Source organism: Urtica dioica, chromosome 5, assembly GCF_054948205.1.
Source record: "Urtica dioica subsp. dioica isolate 48M chromosome 5, U.dioica_male_clone48M_v1_H2, whole genome shotgun sequence".
Lineage (NCBI taxonomy): Eukaryota > Viridiplantae > Streptophyta > Magnoliopsida > Rosales > Urticaceae > Urtica > Urtica dioica.
This window is the reverse complement of record NC_142760.1, coordinates 12303436-12330309: the sequence shown is the minus strand read 5'-3', so window position 1 is coordinate 12330309 and position 26874 is coordinate 12303436. Positions and strand designations below refer to the sequence as shown.

General features: G+C 46.4%; 60 non-coding genes across 60 annotated transcripts; all 60 read right to left on the bottom strand.

Annotated features, from left to right (window-relative positions):
- Positions 1 to 164: 164 nt before the first annotated feature.
- LOC149396627 (5S ribosomal RNA) lies at positions 165 to 283 on the bottom strand. The gene has a single exon (XR_016299454.1). It is a non-coding gene; the product is annotated as a 5S ribosomal RNA (ribosomal RNA).
- A 334-nt stretch (positions 284 to 617) lies between these two features.
- On the bottom strand, positions 618 to 736 carry LOC149396626 (5S ribosomal RNA). Its single transcript, XR_016299453.1, has one exon. It is a non-coding gene; the product is annotated as a 5S ribosomal RNA (ribosomal RNA).
- Positions 737 to 1070: 334 nt separating this feature from the next.
- On the bottom strand, positions 1071 to 1189 carry LOC149396625 (5S ribosomal RNA). Its single transcript, XR_016299452.1, has one exon. It is a non-coding gene; the product is annotated as a 5S ribosomal RNA (ribosomal RNA).
- Positions 1190 to 1523: 334 nt separating this feature from the next.
- On the bottom strand, positions 1524 to 1642 carry LOC149396624 (5S ribosomal RNA). The gene has a single exon (XR_016298557.1). It is a non-coding gene; the product is annotated as a 5S ribosomal RNA (ribosomal RNA).
- Positions 1643 to 1975: 333 nt separating this feature from the next.
- LOC149396623 (5S ribosomal RNA) lies at positions 1976 to 2094 on the bottom strand. The gene has a single exon (XR_016297929.1). It is a non-coding gene; the product is annotated as a 5S ribosomal RNA (ribosomal RNA).
- Positions 2095 to 2428: 334 nt separating this feature from the next.
- LOC149396622 (5S ribosomal RNA) lies at positions 2429 to 2547 on the bottom strand. The gene has a single exon (XR_016297910.1). It is a non-coding gene; the product is annotated as a 5S ribosomal RNA (ribosomal RNA).
- Positions 2548 to 2880: 333 nt separating this feature from the next.
- Positions 2881 to 2999, bottom strand: LOC149396621 (5S ribosomal RNA). The gene has a single exon (XR_016298305.1). It is a non-coding gene; the product is annotated as a 5S ribosomal RNA (ribosomal RNA).
- A 334-nt stretch (positions 3000 to 3333) lies between these two features.
- LOC149396620 (5S ribosomal RNA) lies at positions 3334 to 3452 on the bottom strand. The gene has a single exon (XR_016299451.1). It is a non-coding gene; the product is annotated as a 5S ribosomal RNA (ribosomal RNA).
- Positions 3453 to 3786: 334 nt separating this feature from the next.
- Positions 3787 to 3905, bottom strand: LOC149396619 (5S ribosomal RNA). Its single transcript, XR_016299450.1, has one exon. It is a non-coding gene; the product is annotated as a 5S ribosomal RNA (ribosomal RNA).
- A 334-nt stretch (positions 3906 to 4239) lies between these two features.
- On the bottom strand, positions 4240 to 4358 carry LOC149396618 (5S ribosomal RNA). The gene has a single exon (XR_016298304.1). It is a non-coding gene; the product is annotated as a 5S ribosomal RNA (ribosomal RNA).
- Positions 4359 to 4692: 334 nt separating this feature from the next.
- On the bottom strand, positions 4693 to 4811 carry LOC149396617 (5S ribosomal RNA). Its single transcript, XR_016299032.1, has one exon. It is a non-coding gene; the product is annotated as a 5S ribosomal RNA (ribosomal RNA).
- Positions 4812 to 5145: 334 nt separating this feature from the next.
- On the bottom strand, positions 5146 to 5264 carry LOC149396616 (5S ribosomal RNA). The gene has a single exon (XR_016297955.1). It is a non-coding gene; the product is annotated as a 5S ribosomal RNA (ribosomal RNA).
- A 334-nt stretch (positions 5265 to 5598) lies between these two features.
- LOC149396615 (5S ribosomal RNA) lies at positions 5599 to 5717 on the bottom strand. Its single transcript, XR_016298303.1, has one exon. It is a non-coding gene; the product is annotated as a 5S ribosomal RNA (ribosomal RNA).
- Positions 5718 to 6051: 334 nt separating this feature from the next.
- On the bottom strand, positions 6052 to 6170 carry LOC149396614 (5S ribosomal RNA). Its single transcript, XR_016298696.1, has one exon. It is a non-coding gene; the product is annotated as a 5S ribosomal RNA (ribosomal RNA).
- Positions 6171 to 6313: 143 nt separating this feature from the next.
- LOC149396613 (5S ribosomal RNA) lies at positions 6314 to 6432 on the bottom strand. The gene has a single exon (XR_016299448.1). It is a non-coding gene; the product is annotated as a 5S ribosomal RNA (ribosomal RNA).
- A 334-nt stretch (positions 6433 to 6766) lies between these two features.
- LOC149396612 (5S ribosomal RNA) lies at positions 6767 to 6885 on the bottom strand. Its single transcript, XR_016297972.1, has one exon. It is a non-coding gene; the product is annotated as a 5S ribosomal RNA (ribosomal RNA).
- A 334-nt stretch (positions 6886 to 7219) lies between these two features.
- Positions 7220 to 7338, bottom strand: LOC149396611 (5S ribosomal RNA). Its single transcript, XR_016299447.1, has one exon. It is a non-coding gene; the product is annotated as a 5S ribosomal RNA (ribosomal RNA).
- Positions 7339 to 7672: 334 nt separating this feature from the next.
- On the bottom strand, positions 7673 to 7791 carry LOC149396610 (5S ribosomal RNA). The gene has a single exon (XR_016299446.1). It is a non-coding gene; the product is annotated as a 5S ribosomal RNA (ribosomal RNA).
- Positions 7792 to 8125: 334 nt separating this feature from the next.
- On the bottom strand, positions 8126 to 8244 carry LOC149396609 (5S ribosomal RNA). The gene has a single exon (XR_016298302.1). It is a non-coding gene; the product is annotated as a 5S ribosomal RNA (ribosomal RNA).
- Positions 8245 to 8601: 357 nt separating this feature from the next.
- LOC149396608 (5S ribosomal RNA) lies at positions 8602 to 8720 on the bottom strand. Its single transcript, XR_016299445.1, has one exon. It is a non-coding gene; the product is annotated as a 5S ribosomal RNA (ribosomal RNA).
- A 334-nt stretch (positions 8721 to 9054) lies between these two features.
- LOC149396607 (5S ribosomal RNA) lies at positions 9055 to 9173 on the bottom strand. The gene has a single exon (XR_016299444.1). It is a non-coding gene; the product is annotated as a 5S ribosomal RNA (ribosomal RNA).
- Positions 9174 to 9507: 334 nt separating this feature from the next.
- Positions 9508 to 9626, bottom strand: LOC149396606 (5S ribosomal RNA). The gene has a single exon (XR_016299443.1). It is a non-coding gene; the product is annotated as a 5S ribosomal RNA (ribosomal RNA).
- A 334-nt stretch (positions 9627 to 9960) lies between these two features.
- Positions 9961 to 10079, bottom strand: LOC149396605 (5S ribosomal RNA). The gene has a single exon (XR_016299442.1). It is a non-coding gene; the product is annotated as a 5S ribosomal RNA (ribosomal RNA).
- A 334-nt stretch (positions 10080 to 10413) lies between these two features.
- On the bottom strand, positions 10414 to 10532 carry LOC149396604 (5S ribosomal RNA). Its single transcript, XR_016297823.1, has one exon. It is a non-coding gene; the product is annotated as a 5S ribosomal RNA (ribosomal RNA).
- Positions 10533 to 10866: 334 nt separating this feature from the next.
- LOC149396603 (5S ribosomal RNA) lies at positions 10867 to 10985 on the bottom strand. The gene has a single exon (XR_016298061.1). It is a non-coding gene; the product is annotated as a 5S ribosomal RNA (ribosomal RNA).
- A 334-nt stretch (positions 10986 to 11319) lies between these two features.
- Positions 11320 to 11438, bottom strand: LOC149396602 (5S ribosomal RNA). The gene has a single exon (XR_016299441.1). It is a non-coding gene; the product is annotated as a 5S ribosomal RNA (ribosomal RNA).
- Positions 11439 to 11772: 334 nt separating this feature from the next.
- Positions 11773 to 11891, bottom strand: LOC149396601 (5S ribosomal RNA). Its single transcript, XR_016298286.1, has one exon. It is a non-coding gene; the product is annotated as a 5S ribosomal RNA (ribosomal RNA).
- Positions 11892 to 12225: 334 nt separating this feature from the next.
- Positions 12226 to 12344, bottom strand: LOC149396600 (5S ribosomal RNA). The gene has a single exon (XR_016299440.1). It is a non-coding gene; the product is annotated as a 5S ribosomal RNA (ribosomal RNA).
- Positions 12345 to 12678: 334 nt separating this feature from the next.
- Positions 12679 to 12797, bottom strand: LOC149396599 (5S ribosomal RNA). Its single transcript, XR_016298548.1, has one exon. It is a non-coding gene; the product is annotated as a 5S ribosomal RNA (ribosomal RNA).
- Positions 12798 to 13130: 333 nt separating this feature from the next.
- Positions 13131 to 13249, bottom strand: LOC149396598 (5S ribosomal RNA). The gene has a single exon (XR_016297908.1). It is a non-coding gene; the product is annotated as a 5S ribosomal RNA (ribosomal RNA).
- Positions 13250 to 13583: 334 nt separating this feature from the next.
- Positions 13584 to 13702, bottom strand: LOC149396597 (5S ribosomal RNA). Its single transcript, XR_016299439.1, has one exon. It is a non-coding gene; the product is annotated as a 5S ribosomal RNA (ribosomal RNA).
- Positions 13703 to 14036: 334 nt separating this feature from the next.
- Positions 14037 to 14155, bottom strand: LOC149396596 (5S ribosomal RNA). The gene has a single exon (XR_016299437.1). It is a non-coding gene; the product is annotated as a 5S ribosomal RNA (ribosomal RNA).
- A 334-nt stretch (positions 14156 to 14489) lies between these two features.
- Positions 14490 to 14608, bottom strand: LOC149396595 (5S ribosomal RNA). The gene has a single exon (XR_016297877.1). It is a non-coding gene; the product is annotated as a 5S ribosomal RNA (ribosomal RNA).
- Positions 14609 to 14941: 333 nt separating this feature from the next.
- On the bottom strand, positions 14942 to 15060 carry LOC149396594 (5S ribosomal RNA). Its single transcript, XR_016297907.1, has one exon. It is a non-coding gene; the product is annotated as a 5S ribosomal RNA (ribosomal RNA).
- Positions 15061 to 15394: 334 nt separating this feature from the next.
- LOC149396593 (5S ribosomal RNA) lies at positions 15395 to 15513 on the bottom strand. Its single transcript, XR_016298624.1, has one exon. It is a non-coding gene; the product is annotated as a 5S ribosomal RNA (ribosomal RNA).
- A 334-nt stretch (positions 15514 to 15847) lies between these two features.
- Positions 15848 to 15966, bottom strand: LOC149396592 (5S ribosomal RNA). Its single transcript, XR_016298623.1, has one exon. It is a non-coding gene; the product is annotated as a 5S ribosomal RNA (ribosomal RNA).
- Positions 15967 to 16300: 334 nt separating this feature from the next.
- On the bottom strand, positions 16301 to 16419 carry LOC149396591 (5S ribosomal RNA). Its single transcript, XR_016298500.1, has one exon. It is a non-coding gene; the product is annotated as a 5S ribosomal RNA (ribosomal RNA).
- Positions 16420 to 16753: 334 nt separating this feature from the next.
- LOC149396590 (5S ribosomal RNA) lies at positions 16754 to 16872 on the bottom strand. Its single transcript, XR_016299436.1, has one exon. It is a non-coding gene; the product is annotated as a 5S ribosomal RNA (ribosomal RNA).
- A 334-nt stretch (positions 16873 to 17206) lies between these two features.
- On the bottom strand, positions 17207 to 17325 carry LOC149396589 (5S ribosomal RNA). The gene has a single exon (XR_016297876.1). It is a non-coding gene; the product is annotated as a 5S ribosomal RNA (ribosomal RNA).
- A 333-nt stretch (positions 17326 to 17658) lies between these two features.
- Positions 17659 to 17777, bottom strand: LOC149396588 (5S ribosomal RNA). Its single transcript, XR_016297906.1, has one exon. It is a non-coding gene; the product is annotated as a 5S ribosomal RNA (ribosomal RNA).
- Positions 17778 to 18111: 334 nt separating this feature from the next.
- LOC149396587 (5S ribosomal RNA) lies at positions 18112 to 18230 on the bottom strand. The gene has a single exon (XR_016298622.1). It is a non-coding gene; the product is annotated as a 5S ribosomal RNA (ribosomal RNA).
- Positions 18231 to 18564: 334 nt separating this feature from the next.
- LOC149396586 (5S ribosomal RNA) lies at positions 18565 to 18683 on the bottom strand. The gene has a single exon (XR_016298621.1). It is a non-coding gene; the product is annotated as a 5S ribosomal RNA (ribosomal RNA).
- A 334-nt stretch (positions 18684 to 19017) lies between these two features.
- LOC149396585 (5S ribosomal RNA) lies at positions 19018 to 19136 on the bottom strand. Its single transcript, XR_016298499.1, has one exon. It is a non-coding gene; the product is annotated as a 5S ribosomal RNA (ribosomal RNA).
- A 334-nt stretch (positions 19137 to 19470) lies between these two features.
- Positions 19471 to 19589, bottom strand: LOC149396584 (5S ribosomal RNA). Its single transcript, XR_016298636.1, has one exon. It is a non-coding gene; the product is annotated as a 5S ribosomal RNA (ribosomal RNA).
- Positions 19590 to 19923: 334 nt separating this feature from the next.
- LOC149396583 (5S ribosomal RNA) lies at positions 19924 to 20042 on the bottom strand. Its single transcript, XR_016298895.1, has one exon. It is a non-coding gene; the product is annotated as a 5S ribosomal RNA (ribosomal RNA).
- A 334-nt stretch (positions 20043 to 20376) lies between these two features.
- LOC149396582 (5S ribosomal RNA) lies at positions 20377 to 20495 on the bottom strand. The gene has a single exon (XR_016297875.1). It is a non-coding gene; the product is annotated as a 5S ribosomal RNA (ribosomal RNA).
- A 334-nt stretch (positions 20496 to 20829) lies between these two features.
- Positions 20830 to 20948, bottom strand: LOC149396581 (5S ribosomal RNA). The gene has a single exon (XR_016299435.1). It is a non-coding gene; the product is annotated as a 5S ribosomal RNA (ribosomal RNA).
- A 334-nt stretch (positions 20949 to 21282) lies between these two features.
- On the bottom strand, positions 21283 to 21401 carry LOC149396580 (5S ribosomal RNA). Its single transcript, XR_016298620.1, has one exon. It is a non-coding gene; the product is annotated as a 5S ribosomal RNA (ribosomal RNA).
- Positions 21402 to 21735: 334 nt separating this feature from the next.
- LOC149396579 (5S ribosomal RNA) lies at positions 21736 to 21854 on the bottom strand. Its single transcript, XR_016298498.1, has one exon. It is a non-coding gene; the product is annotated as a 5S ribosomal RNA (ribosomal RNA).
- Positions 21855 to 22188: 334 nt separating this feature from the next.
- LOC149396578 (5S ribosomal RNA) lies at positions 22189 to 22307 on the bottom strand. The gene has a single exon (XR_016299434.1). It is a non-coding gene; the product is annotated as a 5S ribosomal RNA (ribosomal RNA).
- A 333-nt stretch (positions 22308 to 22640) lies between these two features.
- Positions 22641 to 22759, bottom strand: LOC149396577 (5S ribosomal RNA). The gene has a single exon (XR_016297905.1). It is a non-coding gene; the product is annotated as a 5S ribosomal RNA (ribosomal RNA).
- A 334-nt stretch (positions 22760 to 23093) lies between these two features.
- LOC149396576 (5S ribosomal RNA) lies at positions 23094 to 23212 on the bottom strand. Its single transcript, XR_016298618.1, has one exon. It is a non-coding gene; the product is annotated as a 5S ribosomal RNA (ribosomal RNA).
- Positions 23213 to 23546: 334 nt separating this feature from the next.
- Positions 23547 to 23665, bottom strand: LOC149396575 (5S ribosomal RNA). The gene has a single exon (XR_016298496.1). It is a non-coding gene; the product is annotated as a 5S ribosomal RNA (ribosomal RNA).
- Positions 23666 to 23999: 334 nt separating this feature from the next.
- LOC149396574 (5S ribosomal RNA) lies at positions 24000 to 24118 on the bottom strand. Its single transcript, XR_016299433.1, has one exon. It is a non-coding gene; the product is annotated as a 5S ribosomal RNA (ribosomal RNA).
- Positions 24119 to 24452: 334 nt separating this feature from the next.
- On the bottom strand, positions 24453 to 24571 carry LOC149396573 (5S ribosomal RNA). Its single transcript, XR_016298953.1, has one exon. It is a non-coding gene; the product is annotated as a 5S ribosomal RNA (ribosomal RNA).
- A 334-nt stretch (positions 24572 to 24905) lies between these two features.
- Positions 24906 to 25024, bottom strand: LOC149396572 (5S ribosomal RNA). Its single transcript, XR_016298495.1, has one exon. It is a non-coding gene; the product is annotated as a 5S ribosomal RNA (ribosomal RNA).
- Positions 25025 to 25358: 334 nt separating this feature from the next.
- Positions 25359 to 25477, bottom strand: LOC149396571 (5S ribosomal RNA). Its single transcript, XR_016299432.1, has one exon. It is a non-coding gene; the product is annotated as a 5S ribosomal RNA (ribosomal RNA).
- Positions 25478 to 25810: 333 nt separating this feature from the next.
- Positions 25811 to 25929, bottom strand: LOC149396570 (5S ribosomal RNA). Its single transcript, XR_016297904.1, has one exon. It is a non-coding gene; the product is annotated as a 5S ribosomal RNA (ribosomal RNA).
- A 334-nt stretch (positions 25930 to 26263) lies between these two features.
- Positions 26264 to 26382, bottom strand: LOC149396569 (5S ribosomal RNA). Its single transcript, XR_016298617.1, has one exon. It is a non-coding gene; the product is annotated as a 5S ribosomal RNA (ribosomal RNA).
- Positions 26383 to 26716: 334 nt separating this feature from the next.
- LOC149396568 (5S ribosomal RNA) lies at positions 26717 to 26835 on the bottom strand. The gene has a single exon (XR_016298494.1). It is a non-coding gene; the product is annotated as a 5S ribosomal RNA (ribosomal RNA).
- Between the last annotated feature and the right edge of the window lie 39 nt (positions 26836 to 26874).

Here is a 26874-nt window from a genome sequence, read left to right as displayed (position 1 = left end):
GGTGAACGGGGGAAGGGTAAAATCGTAAATTTCGCCCTCGGTCCGGAATTTCGACTTTCACCGGTGAATTGTAAGCGTAAACGAGCATTTGAACAAGGCTCGGAGCGATTTTTGGTGAAATTCCATCGTTTCGGCCTCCGAAAAAAATAATTCGCAAAAAAAGAGGGATGCAACACGAGGACTTCCCAGGAGGTCACCCATCCTAGTACTACTCTCGCCCAAGCACGCTTAACTTCGGAGTTCTGATGGGATCCGGTGCATTAGTGCTGGTATGATCGCATCCGCAAGCATTAACGCGCATTATCTATATAAGAATCAACGCCGCGACTCCCAAAAGCCATAACTACGTCTTCGGTGCACCAAAAATCACATAAAATATATGAATTCCTAATAACTTTTCGCGATCGTCGCGTTGGGACGGTTTCGGAAGAGTGATCGGCGAAATTCCGACAAGGTGAACGGGGGAAGGGTAAAATCGTAAATTTCACCTTCGGTCCGGAATTTCGACTTTCACCGGTGAATTGTAAGCGTAAACGGGCATTTGAACAACACTCGGAGCGATTTTTGGTGAAATTCCATCGTTTCGGCCTCCGAAAAAAATAATTCGCAAAAAAAGAGGGATGCAACACGAGGACTTCCCAGGAGGTCACCCATCCTAGTACTACTCTCGCCCAAGCACGCTTAACTTCGGAGTTCTGATGGGATCCGGTGCATTAGTGCTGGTATGATCGCATCCGCAAGCATTAGCGCGCATTATCTATATAAGAATCAACGCCGCGACTCCCAAAAGCCATAACTACGTCTTCGGTGCACCAAAAATCACATAAAATATACGAATTCCTAATAACTTTTCGCGATCTTCGCGTTGGGACGGTTTCGGAAGAGTGATCGGCGAAATTCCGACAAGGTGAACGGGGGAAGGGTAAAATCGTAAATTTTGCCCTCGGTCCGGAATTTCGACTTTCACCGGTGAATTGTAAGCGTAAACGAGCATTTGAACAAGGCTCGGAGCGATTTTTGGTGAAATTCCATCGTTTCGGCCTCCGAAAAAAATAATTCGCAAAAAAAGAGGGATGCAACACGAGGACTTCCCAGGAGGTCACCCATCCTAGTACTACTCTCGCCCAAGCACGCTTAACTTCGGAGTTCTGATGGGATCCGGTGCATTAGTGCTGGTATGATCGCATCCGCAAGCATTAGCGCGCATTATCTATATAAGAATCAACGCCGCGACTCCCAAAAGCCATAACTACGTCTTCGGTGCACCAAAAATCACATAAAATATACGAATTCCTAATAACTTTTCGCGATCTTCGCGTTGGGACGGTTTCGGAAGAGTGATCGGCGAAATTCCGACAAGGTGAACGGGGGAAGGGTAAAATCGTAAATTTCGCCCTCGGTCCGGAATTTCGACTTTCACCGGTGAATTGTATGCGTAAACGCGCATTTGAACAAGGCTCGGAGCGATTTTTGGTGAAATTCCATCGTTTCGGCCTCCGAAAAAAATAATTCGCAAAAAAAGAGGGATGCAACACGATGACTTCCCAAGAGGTCACCCATCCTAGTACTACTCTCGCCCAAGCACGCTTGACTTCGGAGTTCTGATGGGATCCGGTGCATTAGTGCTGGTATGATCGCATCCGCAAGCATTAGCGCGCATTATCTATATAAGAATCAACGCCGCGACTCCCAAAAGCCATAACTACGTTTTCGGTGCACCAAAAATCACATAAAATATATGAATTCCTAATAACTTTTCGCAATCTTCGCGTTGGGACGGTTTCGGAAGAGTGATCGGCGAAATTCCGACAAGGTGAACGGGGGAAGGGTAAAATCGTAAATTTTGCCCTCGGTCCGGAATTTCGACTTTCACCGGTGAATTGTAAGCGTAAACGGGCATTTGAACAAGACTCGGAGCGATTTTTGGTGAAATTCCATCGTTTCGGCCTCCGAAAAAAATAATTCGCAAAAAAGAGGGATGCAACACGAGGACTTCCCAGGAGGTCACCCATCCTAGTACTACTCTCGCCCAAGCACGCTTAACTTCGGAGTTCTGATGTGATCCGGTGCATTAGTGCTGGTATGATCGCATCCGCAATCATTAGCGCGCATTATCTATATAAGAATCAACGCCGCGACTCCCAAAAGCCATAACTACGTCTTCGGTGCACCAAAAATCACATAAAATATACGAATTCCTAATAACTTTTCGCGATCTTCGCGTTGGGACGGTTTCGGAAGAGTGATCGGCGAAATTCCGACAAGGTGAACGGGGGAAGGGTAAAATCGTAAATTTCGCCCTCGGTCCGGAATTTCGACTTTCACCGGTGAATTGTAAGCGTAAACGAGCATTTGAACAAGGCTCGAAGCGATTTTTGGTGAAATTCCATCGTTTCGGCCTCCGAAAAAAATAATTCGCAAAAAAAGAGGGATGCAACACGAGGACTTCCCAGGAGGTCACCCATCCTAGTACTACTCTCGCCCAAGCACGCTTAACTTCAGAGTTCTGATGGGATCCGGTGCATTAGTGCTGGTATGATCGCATCCGCAAGCATTAACGCGCATTATCTATATAAGAATCAACGCCGCGACTCCCAAAAGCCATAACTACGTCTTCGGTGCACCAAAAATCACATAAAATATACGAATTCCTAATAACTTTTCGCGATCTTCGCGTTGGGACGGTTTCGGAAGAGTGATCGGCGAAATTCCGACAAGGTGAACGGGGGAAGGGTAAAATCGTAAATTTCACCTTCGGTCCGGAATTTCGACTTTCACCGGTGAATTGTAAGCGTAAACGGGCATTTGAACAAGACTCGGAGCGATTTTTGGTGAAATTCCATCGTTTCGGCCTCCGAAAAAAATAATTCGCAAAAAAGAGGGATGCAACACGAGGACTTCCCAGGAGGTCACCCATCCTAGTACTACTCTCGCCCAAGCACGCTTAACTTCGGAGTTCTGATGGGATCCGGTGCATTAGTGCTGGTAAGATCACATCCGCAAGCATTAGCGCGCATTATCTATATAAGAATCAACGCCGCGACTCCCAAAAGCCATAACTACGTCCTCGGTGCACCAAAAATCACATAAAATATATGAATTCCTAATAACTTTTCGCGATCTTCGCGTTGGGACGGTTTCGGAAGAGTGATCGGCGAAATTCCGACAAGGTGAACGGGGGAAGGGTAAAATCGTAAATTTCACCCTCGGTCCGGAATTTCGACTTTCACCGGTGAATTGTAAGCGTAAACGGGCATTTGAACAAGACTCGGAGCGATTTTTGGTGAAATTCCATCGTTTCGGCCTCCGAAAAAAATAATTCGCAAAAAAAGAGGGATGCAACACGAGGACTTCCCAGGAGGTCACCCATCCTAGTACTACTCTCGCCCAAGCACGCTTAACTTCGGAGTTCTGATGGGATCCGGTGCATTAGTGCTGGTATGATCGCATCCGCAAGCATTAGCGCGCATTATCTATATAAGAATCAACGCCGCGACTCCCAAAAGCCATAACTACGTCTTCGGTGCACCAAAAATCACATAAAATATATGAATTCCTGATAACTTTTCGCGATCTTCGCGTTGGGACGGTTTCGGAAGAGTGATCCGCGAAATTCCGACAAGGTGAACGGGGGAAGGGTAAAATCATAAATTTCACCCTCGGTCCGGAATTTCGACTTTCACCGGTGAATTGTAAGCGTAAACGGGCATTTGAACAACACTCGGAGCGATTTTTGGTGAAATTCCATCGTTTCGGCCTCCGAAAAAAATAATTCGCAAAAAAAGAGGGATGCAACACGAGGACTTCCCAGGAGGTCACCCATCCTAGTACTACTCTCGCCCAAGCACGCTTAACTTCGGAGTTCTGATGGGATCCGGTGCATTAGTGCTGGTATGATCGCATCCGCAAGCATTAGCGCGCATTATCTATATAAGAATCAACGCCGCGACTCCCAAAAGCCATAACTACGTCTTCGGTGCACCAAAAATCACATAAAATATATGAATTCCTAATAACTTTTCGCGATCTTCGCGTTGGGACGGTTTCGGAAGAGTGATCCGCGAAATTCCGACAAGGTGAACGGGGGAATGGTAAAATCGTAAATTTCACCTTCGGTCCGGAATTTCGACTTTCACCGGTGAATTGTAAGCGTAAACGGGCATTTGAACAAGACTCGGAGCGATTTTTGGTGAAATTCCATCGTTTCGGCCTCCGAAAAGAATAATTCGCAAAAAAAGAGGGATGCAACACGAGGACTTCCCAGGAGGTCACCCATCCTAGTACTACTCTCGCCCAAGCACGCTTAACTTCGGAGTTCTGATGGGATCCGGTGCATTAGTGCTGGTAAGATCACATCCGCAAGCATTAGCGCGCATTATCTATATAAGAATCAACGCCGCGACTCCCAAAAGCCATAACTACGTCCTCGGTGCACCAAAAATCACATAAAATATATGAATTCCTAATAACTTTTCGCGATCTTCGCGTTGGGACGGTTTCGGAAGAGTGATCCGCGAAATTCCGACAAGGTGAACGGGGGAAGGGTAAAATCGTAAATTTCGCCCTCGGTCCGGAATTTCGACTTTCACCGGTGAATTGTATGCGTAAACGCGCATTTGAACAAGGCTCGGAGCGATTTTTGGTGAAATTCCATCGTTTCGGCCTCCGAAAAAAATAATTCGCAAAAAAAGAGGGATGCAACACGACGACTTCCCAAGAGGTCACCCATCCTAGTACTACTCTCGCCCAAGCACGCTTGACTTCGGAGTTCTGATGGGATCCGGTGCATTAGTGCTGGTAAGATCACATCCGCAAGCATTAGCGCGCATTATCTATATAAGAATCAACGCCGCGACTCCCAAAAGCCATAACTACGTCCTCGGTGCACCAAAAATCACATAAAATATATGAATTCCTAATAACTTTTCGCGATCTTCGCGTTGGGACGGTTTCGGAAGAGTGATCGGCGAAATTCCGACAAGGTGAACGGGGGAAGGGTAAAATCGTAAATTTCGCCCTCGGTCCGGAATTTCGACTTTCACCGGTGAATTGTAAGCGTAAACGAGCATTTGAACAAGGCTCGGAGCGATTTTTGGTGAAATTCCATCGTTTCGGCCTCCGAAAAAAATAATTCGCAAAAAAAGAGGGATGCAACACGAGGACTTCCCAAGAGGTCACCCATCCTAGTACTACTCTCGCCCAAGCACGCTTAACTTCAGAGTTCTGATGGGATCCGGTGCATTAGTGCTGGTATGATCGCATCCGCAAGCATTAGCGCGCATTATCTATATAAGAATCAACGCCGCGACTCCCAAAAGCCATAACTTCGTCTTCGGTGCACCAAAAATCACATAAAATATATGAATTCCTAATAACTTTTCGCGATCTTCGCGTTGGGACGGTTTCGGAAGAGTGATCGGCGAAATTCCGACAAGGTGAACGGGGGAAGGGTAAAATCGTAAATTTCACCTTCGGTCCGGAATTTCGACTTTCACCGGTGAATTGTAAGCGTAAACGGGCATTTGAACAAGACTCGGAGCGATTTTTGGTGAAATTCCATCGTTTCGGCCTCCGAAAAAAATAATTCGCAAAAATAGAGGGATGCAACACGAGGACTTCCCAGGAGGTCACCCATCCTAGTACTACTCTCGCCCAAGCACGCTTAACTTCGGAGTTCTGATGGGATCCGGTGCATTAGTGCTGGTAAGATCACATCCGCAAGCATTAGCGCGCATTATCTATATAAGAATCAACGCCGCGACTCCCAAAAGCCATAACTACGTCCTCGGTGCACCAAAAATCACATAAAATATATGAATTCCTAATAACTTTTCGCGATCTTCGCGTTGGGACGGTTTCGGAAGAGTGATCGGCGAAATTCCGACAAGGTGAACGGGGGAAGAGTAAAATCGTAAATTTCGCCCTCGGTCCGGAATTTCGACTTTCACCGGTGAACTGTATGCGTAAACGCGCATTTGAACAAGGCTCGGAGCGATTTTTGGTGAAATTCCATCGTTTCGGCCTCCGAAAAAAATAATTCGCAAAAAAAGAGGGATGCAACACGATGACTTCCCAAGAGGTCACCCATCCTAGTACTACTCTCGCCCAAGCACGCTTGACTTCGGAGTTCTGATGGGATCCGGTGCATTAGTGCTGGTATAATCGCATCCGCAAGCATTTCGACTCTCGGTCCGGAATTTCGACTTTCACCGGTGAATTGTAAGCGTAAACGAGCATTTGAACAAGGCTCGGAGCGATTTTTGGTGAAATTCCATCGTTTCGGCCTCCGAAAAAAATAATTCGCAAAAAAAGAGGGATGCAACACGAGGACTTCCCAGGAGGTCACCCATCCTAGTACTACTCTCGCCCAAGCACGCTTAACTTCGGAGTTCTGATGGGATCCGGTGCATTAGTGCTGGTATGATCGCATCCGCAAGCATTAGCGCGCATTATCTATATAAGAATCAACGCCGCGACTCCCAAAAGCCATAACTACGTCTTCGGTGCACCAAAAATCACATAAAATATATGAATTCCTAATAACTTTTCGCGATCTTCGCGTTGGGACGGTTTCGGAAGAGTGATCGGCGAAATTCCGACAAGGTGAACGGTGGAAGGGTAAATTCGTAAATTTCGGCCTCGGTCCAGAATTTCGACTTTCACCGGTGAATTGTAAGCGTAAACGGGCATTTGAACAAGACTCGGAGCGATTTTTGGTGAAATTCCATCGTTTCGGCCTCCGAAAAAAATAATTCGCAAAAAAAGAGGGATGCAACACGAGGACTTCCCAGGAGGTCACCCATCCTAGTACTACTCTCGCCCAAGCACGCTTAACTTCGGAGTTCTGATGGGATCCGGTGCATTAGTGCTGGTATGATCGCATCTGCAAGCATTAGCGCGCATTATCTATATAAGAATCAACGCCGCGACTCCCAAAAGCCATAACTACGTCTTCGGTGCACCAAAAATCACATAAAATATATGAATTCCTAATAACTTTTCGCGATCTTCGCGTTGGGACGGTTTCGGAAGAGTGATCCGCGAAATTCCGACAAGGTGAACGGGGGAAGGGTAAAATCGTAAATTTCACCTTCGGTCCGGAATTTCGTCTTTCACCGGTGAATTGTAAGCGTAAACGGGCATTTGAACAACACTCGGAGCGATTTTTGGTGAAATTCCATCGTTTCGGCCTCCGAAAAAAATAATTCGCAAAAAAAGAGGGATGCAACACGAGGACTTCCCAGGAGGTCACCCATCCTAGTACTACTCTCGCCCAAGCACGCTTAACTTCGGAGTTCTGATGGGATCCGGTGCATTAGTGCTGGTATGATCGCATCCGCAAGCATTAGCGCGCATTATCTATATAAGAATCAACGCCGCGACTCCCAAAAGCCATAACTACGTCTTCGGTGCACCAAAAATCACATAAAATATATGAATTCCTAATAACTTTTCGCGATTTTCGCGTTGGGACGGTTTCGGAAGAGTGATCGGCGAAATTCCGACAAGGTGAACGGGGGAAGGGTAAAATCGTAAATTTCGCCATCGGTCCGGAATTTCGACTTTCACCGGTGAATTGTAAGCGTAAACGAGCATTTGAACAAGGCTCGGAGCGATTTTTGGTGAAATTCTATCGTTTCGGCCTCCGAAAAAAATAATTCGCAAAAAAAGAGGGATGCAACACGAGGACTTCCCAGGAGGTCACCCATCCTAGTACTACTCTCGCCCAAGCACGCTTAACTTCGGAGTTCTGATGGGATCCGGTGCATTAGTGCTGGTATGATCGCATCCGCAAGCATTAGCGCGCATTATCTATATAAGAATCAACGCCGCGACTCCCAAAAGCCATAACTACGTCTTCGGTGCACCAAAAATCACATAAAATATATGAATTCCTAATAACTTTTCGCGATCTTCGCGTTGGGACGGTTTCGGAAGAGTGATCGGCGAAATTCCGACAAGGTGAACGGGGGAAGGGTAAAATCGTAAATTTCACCTTCGGTCCGGAATTTCGACTTTCACCGGGGAATTGTAAGCGTAAACGGGCATTTGAACAAGACTCGGAGCGATTTTTGGTGAAATTCCATCGTTTCGGCCTCCGAAAAAAATAATTCGCAAAAAAAGAGGGATGCAACACGAGGACTTCCCAGGAGGTCACCCATCCTAGTACTACTCTCGCCCAAGCACGCTTAACTTCGGAGTTCTGATGGGATCCGGTGCATTAGTGCTGGTAAGATCACATCCGCAAGCATTAGCGCGCATTATCTATATAAGAATCAACGCCGCGACTCCCAAAAGCCATAACTACGTCTTCGGTGCACCAAAAATCACATAAAATATATGATATCCTAATAACTTTTCGCGATCTTCGCGTTGGGACGGTTTCGGAAGAGTGATCGGCGAAATTCCGACAAGGTGATCGGCGAAATTCCGACAAGGTGAACGAGGGAAGGGTAAAATCGTAAATTTCGCCCTCGGTCCAGAATTTCGACTTTCACCGGTGAATTGTAAGCGTAAACGGGCATTTGAACAAGGCTCGGAGCGATTTTTGGTGAAATTCCATCGTTTCGGCCTCCGAAAAAAATAATTCGCAAAAAAAGAGGGATGCAACACGAGGACTTCCCAGGAGGTCACCCATCCTAGTACTACTCTCGCCCAAGCACGCTTAACTTCGGAGTTCTGATGGGATCCGGTGCATTAGTGCTGGTATGATCGCATCCGCAAGCATTAGCGCGCATTATCTATATAAGAATCAACGCCGCGACTCCCAAAAGCCATAACTACGTCTTCGGTGCACCAAAAATCACATAAAATATATGAATTCCTAATAACTTTTCGCGATCTTCGCGTTGGGACGGTTTCGGAAGAGTGATCCGCGAAATTCCGACAAGGTGAACGGGGGAAGGGTAAAATCGTAAATTTCACCTTCGGTACGGAATTTCGACTTTCACCGGGGAATTGTAAGCGTAAACGGGCATTTGAACAAGACTCAGAGCGATTTTTGGTGAAATTCCATCGTTTCGGCCTCCGAAAAAAATAATTCGCAAAAAAAGAGGGATGCAACACGAGGACTTCCCAGGAGGTCACCCATCCTAGTACTACTCTCGCCCAAGCACGCTTAACTTCGGAGTTCTGATGGGATCCGGTGCATTAGTGCTGGTATGATCGCATCCGCAAGCATTAGCGCGCATTATCTATATAAGAATCAACGCCGCGACTCCCAAAAGCCATAACTACGTCTTCGGTGCACCAAAAATCACATAAAATATATGAATTCCTAATAACTTTTCGCGATCTTCGCGTTGGGACGGTTTCGGAAGAGTGATCCGCGAAATTCCGACAAGGTGAACGGGGGAAGGGTAAAATCGTAAATTTCACCCTCGGTCCGGAATTTCGACTTTCACCGGTGAATTGTAAGCGTAAACGGGCATTTGAACAACACTCGGAGCGATTTTTGGTGAAATTCCATCGTTTCGGCCTCCGAAAAAAATAATTCGCAAAAAAAGAGGGATGCAACACGAGGACTTCCCAGGAGGTCACCCATCCTAGTACTACTCTCGCCCAAGCACGCTTAACTTCGGAGTTCTGATGGGATCCGGTGCATTAGTGCTGGTATGATCGCATCCGCAAGCATTAGCGCGCATTATCTATATAAGAATCAACGCCGCGACTCCCAAAAGCCATAACTACGTCTTCGGTGCACCAAAAATCACATAAAATATATGAATTCCTAATAACTTTTCGCGATCTTCGCGTTGGGACGGTTTCGGAAGAGTGATCGGCGAAATTCCGACAAGGTGAACGGGGGAAGGGTAAAATCGTAAATTTCGCCCTCGGTCCGGAATTTCGACTTTCACCGGTGAATTGTAAGCGTAAACGGGCATTTGAACAAGACTCGGAGCGATTTTTGGTGAAATTCCATCGTTTCGGCCTCCGAAAAAAATAATTCGCAAAAAAAGAGGGATGCAACACGAGGACTTCCCAGGAGGTCACCCATCCTAGTACTACTCTCGCCCAAGCACGCTTAACTTCGGAGTTCTGATGGGATCCGGTGCATTAGTGCTGGTATGATCGCATCCGCAAGCATTAGCGCGCATTATCTATATAAGAATCAACGCCGCGACTCCCAAAAGCCATAACTACGTCTTCGGTGCACCAAAAATCACATAAAATATATGAATTCCTAATTACTTTTCGCGATCTTCGCGTTGGGACGGTTTCGGAAGAGTGATCGGCGAAATTCCGACAAGGTGAACGGGGGAAGGGTAAAATCGTAAATTTCGCCCTCGGTCCGGAATTTCGACTTTCACCGGTGAATTGTAAGCGTAAACGAGCATTTGAACAAGTCTCGGAGCGATTTTTGGTGAAATTCCATCGTTTCGGCCTCCGAAAAAAATAATTCGCAAAAAAAGAGGGATGCAACACGAGGACTTCCCAGGAGGTCACCCATCCTAGTACTACTCTCGCCCAAACACGCTTAACTTCGGAGTTCTGATGGGATCCGGTGCATTAGTGCTGGTATGATCGCATCCGCAAGCATTAGCGCGCATTATCTATATAAGAATCAACGCCGCGACTCCCAAAAGCCATAACTACGTCTTCGGTGCACCAAAAATCACATAAAATATATGAATTCCTAATAACTTTTCGCGATCTTCGCGTTGGGTCGGTTTCGGAAGAGTGATCGGCGAAATTCCGACAAGGTGAACGAGGGAAGGGTAAAATCGTAAATTTCGCCCTCGGTCCAGAATTTCGACTTTCACCGGTGAATTGTAAGCGTAAACGGGCATTTGAACAAGACTCGGAGCGATTTTTGGTAAAATTCCATCGTTTCGGGCTCCGAAAAAAATAATTCGCAAAAAAAGAGGGATGCAACACGAGGACTTCCCAGGAGGTCACCCATCCTAGTACTACTCTCGCCCAAGCACGCTTAACTTCGGAGTTCTGATGGGATCCGGTGTATTAGTGCTGGTATGATCGCATCCGCAAGCATTAGCGCGAATTATCTATATAAGAATCAACGCCGCGACTCCCAAAAGCCATAACTACGTCTTCGGTGCACCAAAAATCACATAAAATATATGAATTCCTAATAACTTTTCGCGATCTTCGCGTTGGGACGGTTTCGGAAGAGTGATCCGCGAAATTCCGACAAGGTGAACGGGGGAAGGGTAAAATCGTAAATTTCACCCTCGGTCCGGAATTTCGACTTTCACCGGTGAATTGTAAGCGTAAACGGGCATTTGAACAAGACTCGGAGCGATTTTTGGTGAAATTCCATCGTTTCGGCCTCCGAAAAAAATAATTCGCAAAAAAAGAGGGATGCAACACGAGGACTTCCCAGGAGGTCACCCATCCTAGTACTACTCTCGCCCAAGCACGCTTAACTTCGGAGTTCTGATGGGATCCGGTGCATTAGTGCTGGTATGATCGCATCCGCAAGCATTAGCGCGCATTATCTATATAAGAATCAACGCCGCGACTCCCAAAAGCCATAACTACGTCTTCGGTGCACCAAAAATCACATAAAATATATGAATTCCTAATAACTTTTCGCGATCTTCGCGTTGGGACGGTTTCGGAAGAGTGATCCGCGAAATTCCGACAAGGTGAACGGGGGAAGGGTAAAATCGTAAATTTCACCCTCGGTCCGGAATTTCGACTTTCACCGGTGAATTGTAAGCGTAAACGGGCATTTGAACAACACTCGGAGCGATTTTTGGTGAAATTCCATCGTTTCGGCCTCCGAAAAAAATAATTCGCAAAAAAAGAGGGATGCAACACGAGGACTCCCCAGGAGGTCACCCATCCTAGTACTACTCTCGCCCAAGCACGCTTAACTTCGGAGTTCTGATGGGATCCGGTGCATTAGTGCTGGTATGATCGCATCCGCAAGCATTAGCGCGCATTATCTATATAAGAATCAACGCCGCGACTCCCAAAAGCCATAACTACGTCTTCGGTGCACCAAAAATCACATAAAATATATGAATTCCTAATAACTTTTCGCGATCTTCGCGTTGGGACGGTTTGGGAAGAGTGATCGGCGAAATTCCGACAAGGTGAACGGGAGAAGGGTAAAATCGTAAATTTCACCTTCGGTCCGGAATTTCGACTTTCACCGGGGAATTGTAAGCTTAAACGGGCATTTGAACAAGACTCGGAGCGATTTTTGGTGAAATTCCATCGTTTCGGCCTCCGAAAAAAATAATTCGCAAAAAAAGAGGGATGCAACACGAGGACTTCCCAGGAGGTCACCCATCCTAGTACTACTCTCGCCCAAGCACGCTTAACTTCGGAGTTCTGATGGGATCCGGTGCATTAGTGCTGGTATGATCGCATCCGCAAGCATTAGCGCGCATTATCTATATAAGAATCAACGCCGCGACTCCCAAAAGCCATAACTACGTCTTCGGTGCACCAAAAATCACATAAAATATATGAATTCCTAATAACTTTTCGCGATCTTCGCGTTGGGACAGTTTCGGAAGAGTGATCCGCGAAATTCCGACAAGGTGAACGGGGGAAGGGTAAAATCGTAAATTTCACCCTCGGTCCGGAATTTCGACTTTCACCGGTGAATTGTAAGCGTAAACGGGCATTTGAACAACACTCGGAGCGATTTTTGGTGAAATTCCATCGTTTCGGCCTCCGAAAAAAATAATTCGCAAAAAAAGAGGGATGCAACACGAGGACTTCCCAGGAGGTCACCCATCCTAGTACTATACTCGCCCAAGCACGCTTAACTTCGGAGTTCTGATGGGATCCGGTGCATTAGTGCTAGTATGATCGCATCCGCAAGCATTAGCGCGCATTATCTATATAAGAATCAACGCCGCGACTCCCAAAAGCCATAACTACGTTTTCGGTGCACCAAAAATCACATAAAATATATGAATTCCTAATAACTTTTCGCAATCTTCGCGTTGGGACGGTTTCGGAAGAGTGATCGGCGAAATTCCGACAAGGTGAACGGGGGAAGGGTAAAATCGTAAATTTCGCCCTCGGTCCGGAATTTCGACTTTCACCGGTGAATTGTAAGCGTAAACGGGCATTTGAACAAGACTCGGAGCGATTTTTGGTGAAACTCCATCGTTTCGGCCTCCGAAAAAAATAATTCTCAAAAAAGAGGGATGCAACACGAGGACTTCCCAGGAGGTCACCCATCCTAGTACTACTCTCGCCCCTGCACGCTTAACTTCGGAGTTCTGATGGGATCCGGTGCATTAGTGCTGGTATGATCGCATCCGCAAGCATTAACGCGCATTATCTATATAAGAATCAACGCCGCGACTCCCAAAAGCCATAACTACGTCTTCGGTGCACCAAAAATCACATAAAATATATGAATTCCTAATAACTTTTCGCGATCTTCGCGTTGGGACGGTTTCGGAAGAGTGATCGGCGAAATTCCGACAAGGTGAACGAGGGAAGGGTAAAATCGTAAATTTCGCCCTCTGTCCAGAATTTCGACTTTCACCGGTGAATTGTAAGCGTAAACGGGCATTTGAACAAGACTCGGAGCGATTTTTGGTGAAATTCCATCGTTTCGGGCTCCGAAAAAAATAATTCGCAAAAAAAGAGGGATGCAACACGAGGACTTCCCAGGAGGTCACCCATCCTAGTACTACTCTCGCCCAAGCACGCTTAACTTCGGAGTTCTGATGGGATCCGGTGCATTAGTGCTGGTATGATCGCATCCGCAAGCATTAGCGCGCATTATCTATATAAGAATCAACGCCGCGACTCCCAAAAGCCATAACTACGTCTTCGGTGCACCAAAAATCACATAAAATATATGAATTCCTAATAACTTTTCGCGATCTTCGCGTTGGGACGGTTTCGGAAGAGTGATCGGCGAAATTCCGACAAGGTGAACGGGAGAAGGGTAAAATCGTAAATTTCACCTTCGGTCCGGAATTTCGACTTTCACCGGGGAATTGTAAGCGTAAACGGGCATTTGAACAAGACTCGGAGCGATTTTTGGTGAAATTCCATCGTTTCGGCCTCCGAAAAAAATAATTCGCAAAAAAAGAGGGATGCAACACGAGGACTTCCCAGGAGGTCACCCATCCTAGTACTACTCTCGCCCAAGCACGCTTAACTTCGGAGTTCTGATGGGATCCGGTGCATTAGTGCTGGTATGATCGCATCCGCAAGCATTAGCGCGCATTATCTATATAAGAATCAACGCCGCGACTCCCAAAAGCCATAACTACGTCTTCGGTGCACCAAAAATCACATAAAATATATGAATTCCTAATAACTTTTCGCGATCTTCGCGTTGGGACAGTTTCGGAAGAGTGATCCGCGAAATTCCGACAAGGTGAACGGGGGAAGGGTAAAATCGTAAATTTCACCCTCGGTCCGGAATTTCGACTTTCACCGGTGAATTGTAAGCGTAAACGGGCATTTGAACAACACTCGGAGCGATTTTTGGTGAAATTCCATCGTTTCGGCCTCCGAAAAAAATAATTCGCAAAAAAAGAGGGATGCAACACGAGGACTTCCCAGGAGGTCACCCATCCTAGTACTACTCTCGCCCAAGCACGCTTAACTTCGGAGTTCTGATGGGATCCGGTGCATTAGTGCTAGTATGATCGCATCCGCAAGCATTAGCGCGCATTATCTATATAAGAATCAACGCCGCGACTCCCAAAAGCCATAACTACGTTTTCGGTGCACCAAAAATCACATAAAATATATGAATTCCTAATAACTTTTCGCAATCTTCGCGTTGGGACGGTTTCGGAAGAGTGATCGGCGAAATTCCGACAAGGTGAACGGGGGAAGGGTAAAATCGTAAATTTCGCCCTCGGTCCGGAATTTCGACTTTCACCGGTGAATTGTAAGCGTAAACGGGCATTTGAACAAGACTCGGAGCGATTTTTGGTGAAATTCCATCGTTTCGGCCTCCGAAAAAAATAATTCTCAAAAAAGAGGGATGCAACACGAGGACTTCCCAGGAGGTCACCCATCCTAGTACTACTCTCGCCCCTGCACGCTTAACTTCGGAGTTCTGATGGGATCCGGTGCATTAGTGCTGGTATGATCGCATCCGCAAGCATTAACGCGCATTATCTATATAAGAATCAACGCCGCGACTCCCAAAAGCCATAACTACGTCTTCGGTGCACCAAAAATCACATAAAATATATGAATTCCTAATAACTTTTCGCGATCTTCGCGTTGGGACGGTTTCGGAAGAGTGATCGGCGAAATTCCGACAAGGTGAACGAGGGAAGGGTAAAATCGTAAATTTCGCAGTCTGTCCAGAATTTCGACTTTCACCGGTGAATTGTAAGCGTAAACGGGCATTTGAACAAGACTCGGAGCGATTTTTGGTGAAATTCCATCGTTTCGGGCTCCGAAAAAAATAATTCGCAAAAAAAGAGGGATGCAACACGAGGACTTCCCAGGATGTCACCCATCCTAGTACTACTCTCGCCCAAGCACGCTTAACTTCGGAGTTCTGATGGGATCCGGTGCATTAGTGCTGGTATGATCGCATCCGCAAGCATTAGCGCGCATTATCTATATAAGAATCAACGCCGCGACTCCCAAAAGCCATAACTACGTCTTCGGTGCACCAAAAATCACATAAAATATATGAATTCCTAATAACTTTTCGCGATCTTCGCGTTGGGACGGTTTCGGAAGAGTGATCGGCGAAATTCCGACAAGGTGAACGAGGGAAGGGTAAAATCGTAAATTTCGCCCTCTGTCCAGAATTTCGACTTTCACCGGTGAATTGTAAGCGTAAACGGGCATTTGAACAAGACTCGGAGCGATTTTTGGTGAAATTCCATCGTTTCGGGCTCCGAAAAAAATAATTCGCAAAAAAAGAGGGATGCAACACGAGGACTTCCCAGGATGTCACCCATCCTAGTACTACTCTCGCCCAAGCACGCTTAACTTCGGAGTTCTGATGGGATCCGGTGCATTAGTGCTGGTATGATCGCATCCGCAAGCATTAGCGCGCATTATCTATATAAGAATCAACGCCGCGACTCCCAAAAGCCATAACTACGTCTTCGGTGCACCAAAAATCACATAAAATATATGAATTCCTAATAACTTTTCGCGATCTTCGCGTTGGGACGGTTTCGGAAGAGTGATCGGCGAAATTCCGACAAGGTGAACGGGGGAAGGGTAAAATCGTAAATTTCGCCCTCGGTCCGGAATTTCGACTTTCACCGGTGAATTGTAAGCGTAAACGGGCATTTGAACAAGACTCGGAGCGATTTTTGGTGAAATTCCATCGTTTCGGCCTCCGAAAAAAATAATTCGCAAAAAAAGAGGGATGCAACACGAGGACTTCCCAGGAGGTCACCCATCCTAGTACTACTCTCGCCCAAGCACGCATAACTTCGGAGTTCTGATGGGATCCGGTGCATTAGTGCTGGTATGATCGCATCCGCAAGCATTAGCGCGCATTATCTATATAAGAATCAACGCCGCGACTCCCAAAAGCCATAACTACGTCTTCGGTGCACCAAAAATCACATAAAATATATGAATTCCTAATAACTTTTCGCGATCTTCGCGTTGGGACGGTTTCGGAAGAGTGATCGGCGAAATTCCGACAAGGTGAACGGGAGAAGGGTAAAATCGTAAATTTCACCTTCGGTCCGGAATTTCGACTTTCACCGGGGAATTGTAAGCGTAAACGGGCATTTGAACAAGACTCGGAGCGATTTTTGGTGAAATTCCATCGTTTCGGCCTCCGAAAAAAATAATTCGCAAAAAAAGAGGGATGCAACACGAGGACTTCCCAGGAGGTCACCCATCCTAGTACTACTCTCGCCCAAGCACGCTTAACTTCGGAGTTCTGATGGGATCCGGTGCATTAGTGCTGGTATGATCGCATCCGCAAGCATTAGCGCGCATTATCTATATAAGAATCAACGCCGCGACTCCCAAAAGCCATAACTACGTCTTCGGTGCACCAAAAATCACATAAAATATATGAATTCCTAATAACTTTTCGCGATCTTCGCGTTGGGACAGTTTCGGAAGAGTGATCCGCGAAATTCCGACAAGGTGAACGGGGGAAGGGTAAAATCGTAAATTTCACCCTCGGTCCGGAATTTCGACTTTCACCGGTGAATTGTAAGCGTAAACGGGCATTTGAACAACACTCGGAGCGATTTTTGGTGAAATTCCATCGTTTCGGCCTCCGAAAAAAATAATTCGCAAAAAAAGAGGGATGCAACACGAGGACTTCCCAGGAGGTCACCCATCCTAGTACTACTCTCGCCCAAGCACGCTTAACTTCGGAGTTCTGATGGGATCCGGTGCATTAGTGCTAGTATGATCGCATCCGCAAGCATTAGCGCGCATTATCTATATAAGAATCAACGCCGCGACTCCCAAAAGCCATAACTACGTTTTCGGTGCACCAAAAATCACATAAAATATATGAATTCCTAATAACTTTTCGCAATCTTCGCGTTGGGACGGTTTCGGAAGAGTGATCGGCGAAATTCCGACAAGGTGAACGGGGGAAGGGTAAAATCGTAAATTTCGCCCTCGGTCCGGAATTTCGACTTTCACCGGTGAATTGTAAGCGTAAACGGGCATTTGAACAAGACTCGGAGCGATTTTTGGTGAAATTCCATCGTTTCGGCCTCCGAAAAAAATAATTCTCAAAAAAGAGGGATGCAACACGAGGACTTCCCAGGAGGTCACCCATCCTAGTACTACTCTCGCCCCTGCACGCTTAACTTCGGAGTTCTGATGGGATCCGGTGCATTAGTGCTGGTATGATCGCATCCGCAAGCATTAACGCGCATTATCTATATAAGAATCAACGCCGCGACTCCCAAAAGCCATAACTACGTCTTCGGTGCACCAAAAATCACATAAAATATATGAATTCCTAATAACTTTTCGCGATCTTCGCGTTGGGACGGTTTCGGAAGAGTGATCGGCGAAATTCCGACAAGGTGAACGAGGGAAGGGTAAAATCGTAAATTTCGCCCTCTGTCCAGAATTTCGACTTTCACCGGTGAATTGTAAGCGTAAACGGGCATTTGAACAAGACTCGGAGCGATTTTTGGTGAAATTCCATCGTTTCGGGCTCCGAAAAAAATAATTCGCAAAAAAAGAGGGATGCAACACGAGGACTTCCCAGGATGTCACCCATCCTAGTACTACTCTCGCCCAAGCACGCTTAACTTCGGAGTTCTGATGGGATCCGGTGCATTAGTGCTGGTATGATCGCATCCGCAAGCATTAGCGCGCATTATCTATATAAGAATCAACGCCGCGACTCCCAAAAGCCATAACTACGTCTTCGGTGCACCAAAAATCACATAAAATATATGAATTCCTAATAACTTTTCGCGATCTTCGCGTTGGGACGGTTTCGGAAGAGTGATCGGCGAAATTCCGACAAGGTGAACGAGGGAAGGGTAAAATCGTAAATTTCGCCCTCTGTCCAGAATTTCGACTTTCACCGGTGAATTGTAAGCGTAAACGGGCATTTGAACAAGACTCGGAGCGATTTTTGGTGAAATTTCATCGTTTCGGGCTCCGAAAAAAATAATTCGCAAAAAAAGAGGGATGCAACACGAGGACTTCCCAGGATGTCACCCATCCTAGTACTACTCTCGCCCAAGCACGCTTAACTTCGGAGTTCTGATGGGATCCGGTGCATTAGTGCTGGTATGATCGCATCCGCAAGCATTAGCGCGCATTATCTATATAAGAATCAACGCCGCGACTCCCAAAAGCCATAACTACGTCTTCGGTGCACCAAAAATCACATAAAATATATGAATTCCTAATAACTTTTCGCGATCTTCGCGTTGGGACGGTTTCGGAAGAGTGATCCGCGAAATTCCGACAAGGTGAACGGGGGAAGGGTAAAATCGTAAATTTTACCCTCGGTCCGGAATTTCGACTTTCACCGGTGAATTGTAAGCGTAAACGGGCATTTGAACAAGACTCGGAGCGATTTTTGGTGAAATTCCATCGTTTCGGCCTCCGAAAAAAATAATTCGCAAAAAAAGAGGGATGCAACACGAGGACTTCCCAGGAGGTCACCCATCCTAGTACTACTCTCGCCCAAGCACGCATAACTTCGGAGTTCTGATGGGATCCGGTGCATTAGTGCTGGTATGATCGCATCCGCAAGCATTAGCGCGCATTATCTATATAAGAATCAACGCCGCGACTCCCAAAAGCCATAACTACGTCTTCGGTGCACCAAAAATCACATAAAATATATGAATTCCTAATAACTTTTCGCGATCTTCGCGTTGGGACGGTTTCGGAAGAGTGATCCGCGAAATTCCGACAAGGTGAACGGGGGAAGGGTAAAATCGTAAATTTCACCCTCGGTCCGGAATTTCGACTTTCACCGGTGAATTGTAAGCGTAAACGGGCATTTGAACAACACTCGGAGCGATTTTTGGTGAAATTCCATCGTTTCGGCCTCCGAAAAAAATAATTCGCAAAAAAAGAGGGATGCAACACGAGGACTTCCCAGGAGGTCACCCATCCTAGTACTACTCTCGCCCAAGCACGCTTAACTTCGGAGTTCTGATGGGATACGGTGCATTAGTGCTGGTATGATCGCATCCGCAAGCATTAGCGTGCATTATCTATATAAGAATCAACGCCGCGACTCCCAAAAGCCATAACTACGTCTTCGGTGCACCAAAAATCACATAAAATATATGAATTCCTAATAACTTTTCGCGATCTTCGCGTTGGGACAGTTTCGGAAGAGTGATCCGCGAAATTCCGACAAGGTGAACGGGGGAAGGGTAAAATCGTAAATTTCACCCTCGGTCCGGAATTTCGACTTTCACCGGTGAATTGTAAGCGTAAACGGGCATTTGAACAACACTCGGAGCGATTTTTGGTGAAATTCCATCGTTTCGGCCTCCGAAAAAAATAATTCGCAAAAAAAGAGGGATGCAACACGAGGACTTCCCAGGAGGTCACCCATCCTAGTACTACTCTCGCCCAAGCACGCTTAACTTCGGAGTTCTGATGGGATCCGGTGCATTAGTACTAGTACGATCGCATCCGCAAGCATTAGCGCGCATTATCTATATAAGAATCAACGCCGCGACTCCCAAAAGCCATAACTACGTCTTCGGTGCACCAAAAATCACATAAAATATATGAATTCCTAATAACTTTTCGCGATCTTCGCGTTGGGACGGTTTCGGAAGAGTGATCGGCGAAATTCCGACAAGGTGAACGGGGGAAGGGTAAAATCGTAAATTTCGCCCTCGGTCCGGAATTTCGACTTTCACCGGTGAATTGTAAGCGTAAACGAGCATTTGAACAAGGCTCGGAGCGATTTTTGGTGAAATTCCATCGTTTCGGCCTCCGAAAAAAATAATTCGCAAAAAAAGAGGGATGCAACACGAGGACTTCCCAGGAGGTCACCCATCCTAGTACTACTCTCGCCCAAGCACGCTTAACTTCGGAGTTCTGATGGGATCCGGTGCATTAGTGCTAGTATGATCGCATCCGCAAGCATTAGCGCGCATTATCTATATAAGAATCAACGCCGCGACTCCCAAAAGCCATAACTACGTCTTCGGTGCACCAAAAATCACATAAAATATATGAATTCCTAATAACTTTTCGCGATCTTCGCGTTGGGACGGTTTCGGAAGAGTGATCGGCGAAATTCCGACAAGGTGAACGGGGGAAGGGTAAAATCGTAAATTTCACCTTCGGTCCGGAATTTCGACTTTCACCGGGGAATTGTAAGCGTAAACGGGCATTTGAACAAGACTCGGAGCGATTTTTGGTGAAATTCCATCGTTTCGGCCTCCGAAAAAAATAATTCGCAAAAAAAGAGGGATGCAACACGAGGACTTCCCAGGAGGTCACCCATCCTAGTACTACTCTCGCCCAAGCACGCTTAACTTCGGAGTTCTGATGGGATCCGGTGCATTAGTGCTGGTATGATCGCATCCGCAAGCATTAGCGCGCATTATCTATATAAGAATCAACGCCGCGACTCCCAAAAGCCATAACTACGTCTTCGGTGCACCAAAAATCACATAAAATATATGAATTCCTAATAACTTTTCGCGATCTTCGCGTTGGGACGGTTTCGGAAGAGTGATCCGCGAAATTCCGACAAGGTGAACGGGGGAAGGGTAAAATCGTAAATTTCACCCTCGGTCCGGAATTTCGACTTTCACCGGTGAATTGTAAGCGTAAACGGGCATTTGAACAAGACTCGGAGCGATTTTTGGTGAAATTCCATCGTTTCGGCCTCCGAAAAAAATAATTCGCAAAAAAAGAGGGATGCAACACGAGGACTTCCCAGGATGTCACCCATCCTAGTACTACTCTCGCCCAAGCACGCTTAACTTCGGAGTTCTGATGGGATCCGGTGCATTAGTGCTGGTATGATCGCATCCGCAAGCATTAGCGCGCATTATCTATATAAGAATCAACGCCGCGACTCCCAAAAGCCATAACTACGTCTTCGGTGCACCAAAAATCACATAAAATATATGAATTCCTAATAACTTTTCGCGATCTTCGCGTTGGGACGGTTTCGGAAGAGTGATCCGCGAAATTCCGACAAGGTGAACGGGGGAAGGGTAAAATCGTAAATTTTACCCTCGGTCCGGAATTTCGACTTTCACCGGTGAATTGTAAGCGTAAACGGGCATTTGAACAAGACTCGGAGCGATTTTTGGTGAAATTCCATCGTTTCGGCCTCCGAAAAAAATAATTCGCAAAAAAAGAGGGATGCAACACGAGGACTTCCCAGGAGGTCACCCATCCTAGTACTACTCTCGCCCAAGCACGCATAACTTCGGAGTTCTGATGGGATCCGGTGCATTAGTGCTGGTATGATCGCATCCGCAAGCATTAGCGCGCATTATCTATATAAGAATCAACGCCGCGACTCCCAAAAGCCATAACTACGTCTTCGGTGCACCAAAAATCACATAAAATATATGAATTCCTAATAACTTTTCGCGATCTTCGCGTTGGGACGGTTTCGGAAGAGTGATCCGCGAAATTCCGACAAGGTGAACGGGGGAAGGGTAAAATCGTAAATTTCACCCTCGGTCCGGAATTTCGACTTTCACCGGTGAATTGTAAGCGTAAACGGGCATTTGAACAACACTCGGAGCGATTTTTGGTGAAATTCCATCGTTTCGGCCTCCGAAAAAAATAATTCGCAAAAAAAGAGGGATGCAACACGAGGACTTCCCAGGAGGTCACCCATCCTAGTACTACTCTCGCCCAAGCACGCTTAACTTCGGAGTTCTGATGGGATCCGGTGCATTAGTGCTGGTATGATCGCATCCGCAAGCATTAGCGCGCATTATCTATATAAGAATCAACGCCGCGACTCCCAAAAGCCATAACTACGTCTTCGGTGCACCAAAAATCACATAAAATATATGAATTCCTAATAACTTTTCGCGATCTTCGCGTTGGGACGGTTTGGGAAGAGTGATCGGCGAAATTCCGACAAGGTGAACGGGGGAAGGGTAAAATCGTAAATTTCGCCCTCGGTCCGGAATTTCGACTTTCACCGGTGAATTGTAAGCGTAAACGAGCATTTGAACAAGGCTCGGAGCGATTTTTGGTGAAATTCCATCGTTTCGGCCTCCGAAAAAAATAATTCTCAAAAAAGAGGGATGCAACACGAGGACTTCCCAGGAGGTCACCCATCCTAGTACTACTCTCGCCCCTGCACGCTTAACTTCGGAGTTCTGATGGGATCCGGTGCATTAGTGCTGGTATGATCGCATCCACAAGCATTAACGCGCATTATCTATATAAGAATCAACGCCGCGACTCCCAAAAGCCATAACTACGTCTTCGGTGCACCAAAAATCACATAAAATATATGAATTCCTAATAACTTTTCGCGATCTTCGCGTTGGGACGGTTTCGGAAGAGTGATCGGCGAAATTCCGACAAGGTGAACGAGGGAAGGGTAAAATCGTAAATTTCGCCCTCTGTCCAGAATTTCGACTTTCACCGGTGAATTGTAAGCGTAAACGGGCATTTGAACAAGACTCGGAGCGATTTTTGGTGAAATTCCATCGTTTCGGGCTCCGAAAAAAATAATTCGCAAAAAAAGAGGGATGCAACACGAGGACTTCCCAGGATGTCACCCATCCTAGTACTACTCTCGCCCAAGCACGCTTAACTTCGGAGTTCTGATGGGATCCGGTGCATTAGTGCTGGTATGATCGCATCCGCAAGCATTAGCGCGCATTATCTATATAAGAATCAACGCCGCGACTCCCAAAAGCCATAACTACGTCTTCGGTGCACCAAAAATCACATAAAATATATGAATTCCTAATAACTTTTCGCGATCTTCGCGTTGGGACGGTTTCGGAAGAGTGATCCGCGAAATTCCGACAAGGTGAACGGGGGAAGGGTAAAATCGTAAATTTTACCCTCGGTCCGGAATTTCGACTTTCACCGGTGAATTGTAAGCGTAAACGGGCATTTGAACAAGACTCGGAGCGATTTTTGGTGAAATTCCATCGTTTCGGCCTCCGAAAAAAATAATTCGCAAAAAAAGAGGGATGCAACACGAGGACTTCCCAGGAGGTCACCCATCCTAGTACTACTCTCGCCCAAGCACGCATAACTTCGGAGTTCTGATGGGATCCGGTGCATTAGTGCTGGTATGATCGCATCCGCAAGCATTAGCGCGCATTATCTATATAAGAATCAACGCCGCGACTCCCAAAAGCCATAACTACGTCTTCGGTGCACCAAAAATCACATAAAATATATGAATTCCTAATAACTTTTCGCGATCTTCGCGTTGGGACGGTTTCGGAAGAGTGATCCGCGAAATTCCGACAAGGTGAACGGGGGAAGGGTAAAATCGTAAATTTCACCCTCGGTCCGGAATTTCGACTTTCACCGGTGAATTGTAAGCGTAAACGGGCATTTGAACAAGACTCGGAGCGATTTTTGGTGAAATTCCATCGTTTCGGCCTCCGAAAAAAATAATTCGCAAAAAAAGAGGGATGCAACACGAGGACTTCCCAGGAGGTCACCCATCCTAGTACTACTCTCGCCCAAGCACGCTTAACTTCGGAGTTCTGATGGGATCCGGTGCATTAGTGCTGGTATGATCGCATCCGCAAGCATTAGCGCGCATTATCTATATAAGAATCAACGCCGCGACTCCCAAAAGCCATAACTACGTCTTCGGTGCACCAAAAATCACATAAAATATATGAATTCCTAATAACTTTTCGCGATCTTCGCGTTGGGACGGTTTCGGAAGAGTGATCCGCGAAATTCCGACAAGGTGAACGGGGGAAGGGTAAAATCGTAAATTTCACCCTTGGTCCGGAATTTCGACTTTCACCGGTGAATTGTAAGCGTAAACGGGCATTTGAACAAGACTCGGAGCGATTTTTGGTGAAATTCCATCGTTTCGGCCTCCGAAAAAAATAATTCGCAAAAAAAGAGGGATGCAACACGAGGACTTCCCCGGATGTCACCCATCCTAGTACTACTCTCGCCCAAGCACGCTTAACTTCGGAGTTCTGATGGGATCCGGTGCATTAGTGCTGGTATGATCGCATCCGCAAGCATTAGCGCGCATTATCTATATAAGAATCAACGCCGCGACTCCCAAAAGCCATAACTACGTCTTCGGTGCACCAAAAATCACATAAAATATATGAATTCCTAATAACTTTTCGCGATCTTCGCGTTGGGACGGTTTCGGAAGAGTGATCCGCGAAATTCCGACAAGGTGAACGGGGGAAGGGTAAAATCGTAAATTTTACCCTCGGTCCGGAATTTCGACTTTCACCGGTGAATTGTAAGCGTAAACGGGCATTTGAACAAGACTCGGAGCGATTTTTGGTGAAATTCCATCGTTTCGGCCTCCGAAAAAAATAATTCGCAAAAAAAGAGGGATGCAACACGAGGACTTCCCAGGAGGTCACCCATCCTAGTACTACTCTCGCCCAAGCACGCATAACTTCGGAGTTCTGATGGGATCCGGTGCATTAGTGCTGGTATGATCGCATCCGCAAGCATTAGCGCGCATTATCTATATAAGAATCAACGCCGCGACTCCCAAAAGCCATAACTACGTCTTCGGTGCACCAAAAATCACATAAAATATATGAATTCCTAATAACTTTTCGCGATCTTCGCGTTGGGACGGTTTCGGAAGAGTGATCCGCGAAATTCCGACAAGGTGAACGGGGGAAGGGTAAAATCGTAAATTTCACCCTCGGTCCGGAATTTCGACTTTCACCGGTGAATTGTAAGCGTAAACGGGCATTTGAACAACACTCGGAGCGATTTTTGGTGAAATTCCATCGTTTCGGCCTCCGAAAAAAATAATTCGCAAAAAAAGAGGGATGCAACACGAGGACTTCCCAGGAGGTCACCCATCCTAGTACTACTCTCGCCCAAGCACGCTTAACTTCGGAGTTCTGATGGGATCCGGTGCATTAGTGCTGGTATGATCGCATCCGCAAGCATTAGCGCGCATTATCTATATAAGAATCAACGCCGCGACTCCCAAAAGCCATAACTACGTCTTCGGTGCACCAAAAATCACATAAAATATATGAATTCCTAATAACTTTTCGCGATCTTCGCGTTGGGACGGTTTGGGAAGAGTGATCGGCGAAATTCCGACAAGGTGAACGGGGGAAGGGTAAAATCGTAAATTTCGCCCTCGGTCCGGAATTTCGACTTTCACCGGTGAATTGTAAGCGTAAACGAGCATTTGAACAAGGCTCGGAGCGATTTTTGGTGAAATTCCATCGTTTCGGCCTCCGAAAAAAATAATTCTAAAAAAAGAGGGATGCAACACGAGGACTTCCCAGGAGGTCACCCATCCTAGTACTACTCTCGCCCCTGCACGCTTAACTTCGGAGTTCTGATGGGATCCGGTGCATTAGTGCTGGTATGATCGCATCCACAAGCATTAACGCGCATTATCTATATAAGAATCAACGCCGCGACTCCCAAAAGCCATAACTACGTCTTCGGTGCACCAAAAATCACATAAAATATATGAATTCCTAATAACTTTTCGCGATCTTCGCGTTGGGACGGTTTCGGAAGAGTGATCGGCGAAATTCCGACAAGGTGAACGAGGGAAGGGTAAAATCGTAAATTTCGCCCTCTGTCCAGAATTTCGACTTTCACCGGTGAATTGTAAGCGTAAACGGGCATTTGAACAAGACTCGGAGCGATTTTTGGTGAAATTCCATCGTTTCGGGCTCCGAAAAAAATAATTCGCAAAAAAAGAGGGATGCAACACGAGGACTTCCCAGGATGTCACCCATCCTAGTACTACTCTCGCCCAAGCACGCTTAACTTCGGAGTTCTGATGGGATCCGGTGCATTAGTGCTGGTATGATCGCATCCGCAAGCATTAGCGCGCATTATCTATATAAGAATCAACGCCGCGACTCCCAAAAGCCATAACTACGTCTTCGGTGCACCAAAAATCACATAAAATATATGAATTCCTAATAACTTTTCGCGATCTTCGCGTTGGGACGGTTTCGGAAGAGTGATCCGCGAAATTCCGACAAGGTGAACGGGGGAAGGGTAAAATCGTAAATTTTACCCTCGGTCCGGAATTTCGACTTTCACCGGTGAATTGTAAGCGTAAACGGGCATTTGAACAAGACTCGGAGCGATTTTTGGTGAAATTCCATCGTTTCGGCCTCCGAAAAAAATAATTCGCAAAAAAAGAGGGATGCAACACGAGGACTTCCCAGGAGGTCACCCATCCTAGTACTACTCTCGCCCAAGCACGCATAACTTCGGAGTTCTGATGGGATCCGGTGCATTAGTGCTGGTATGATCGCATCCGCAAGCATTAGCGCGCATTATCTATATAAGAATCAACGC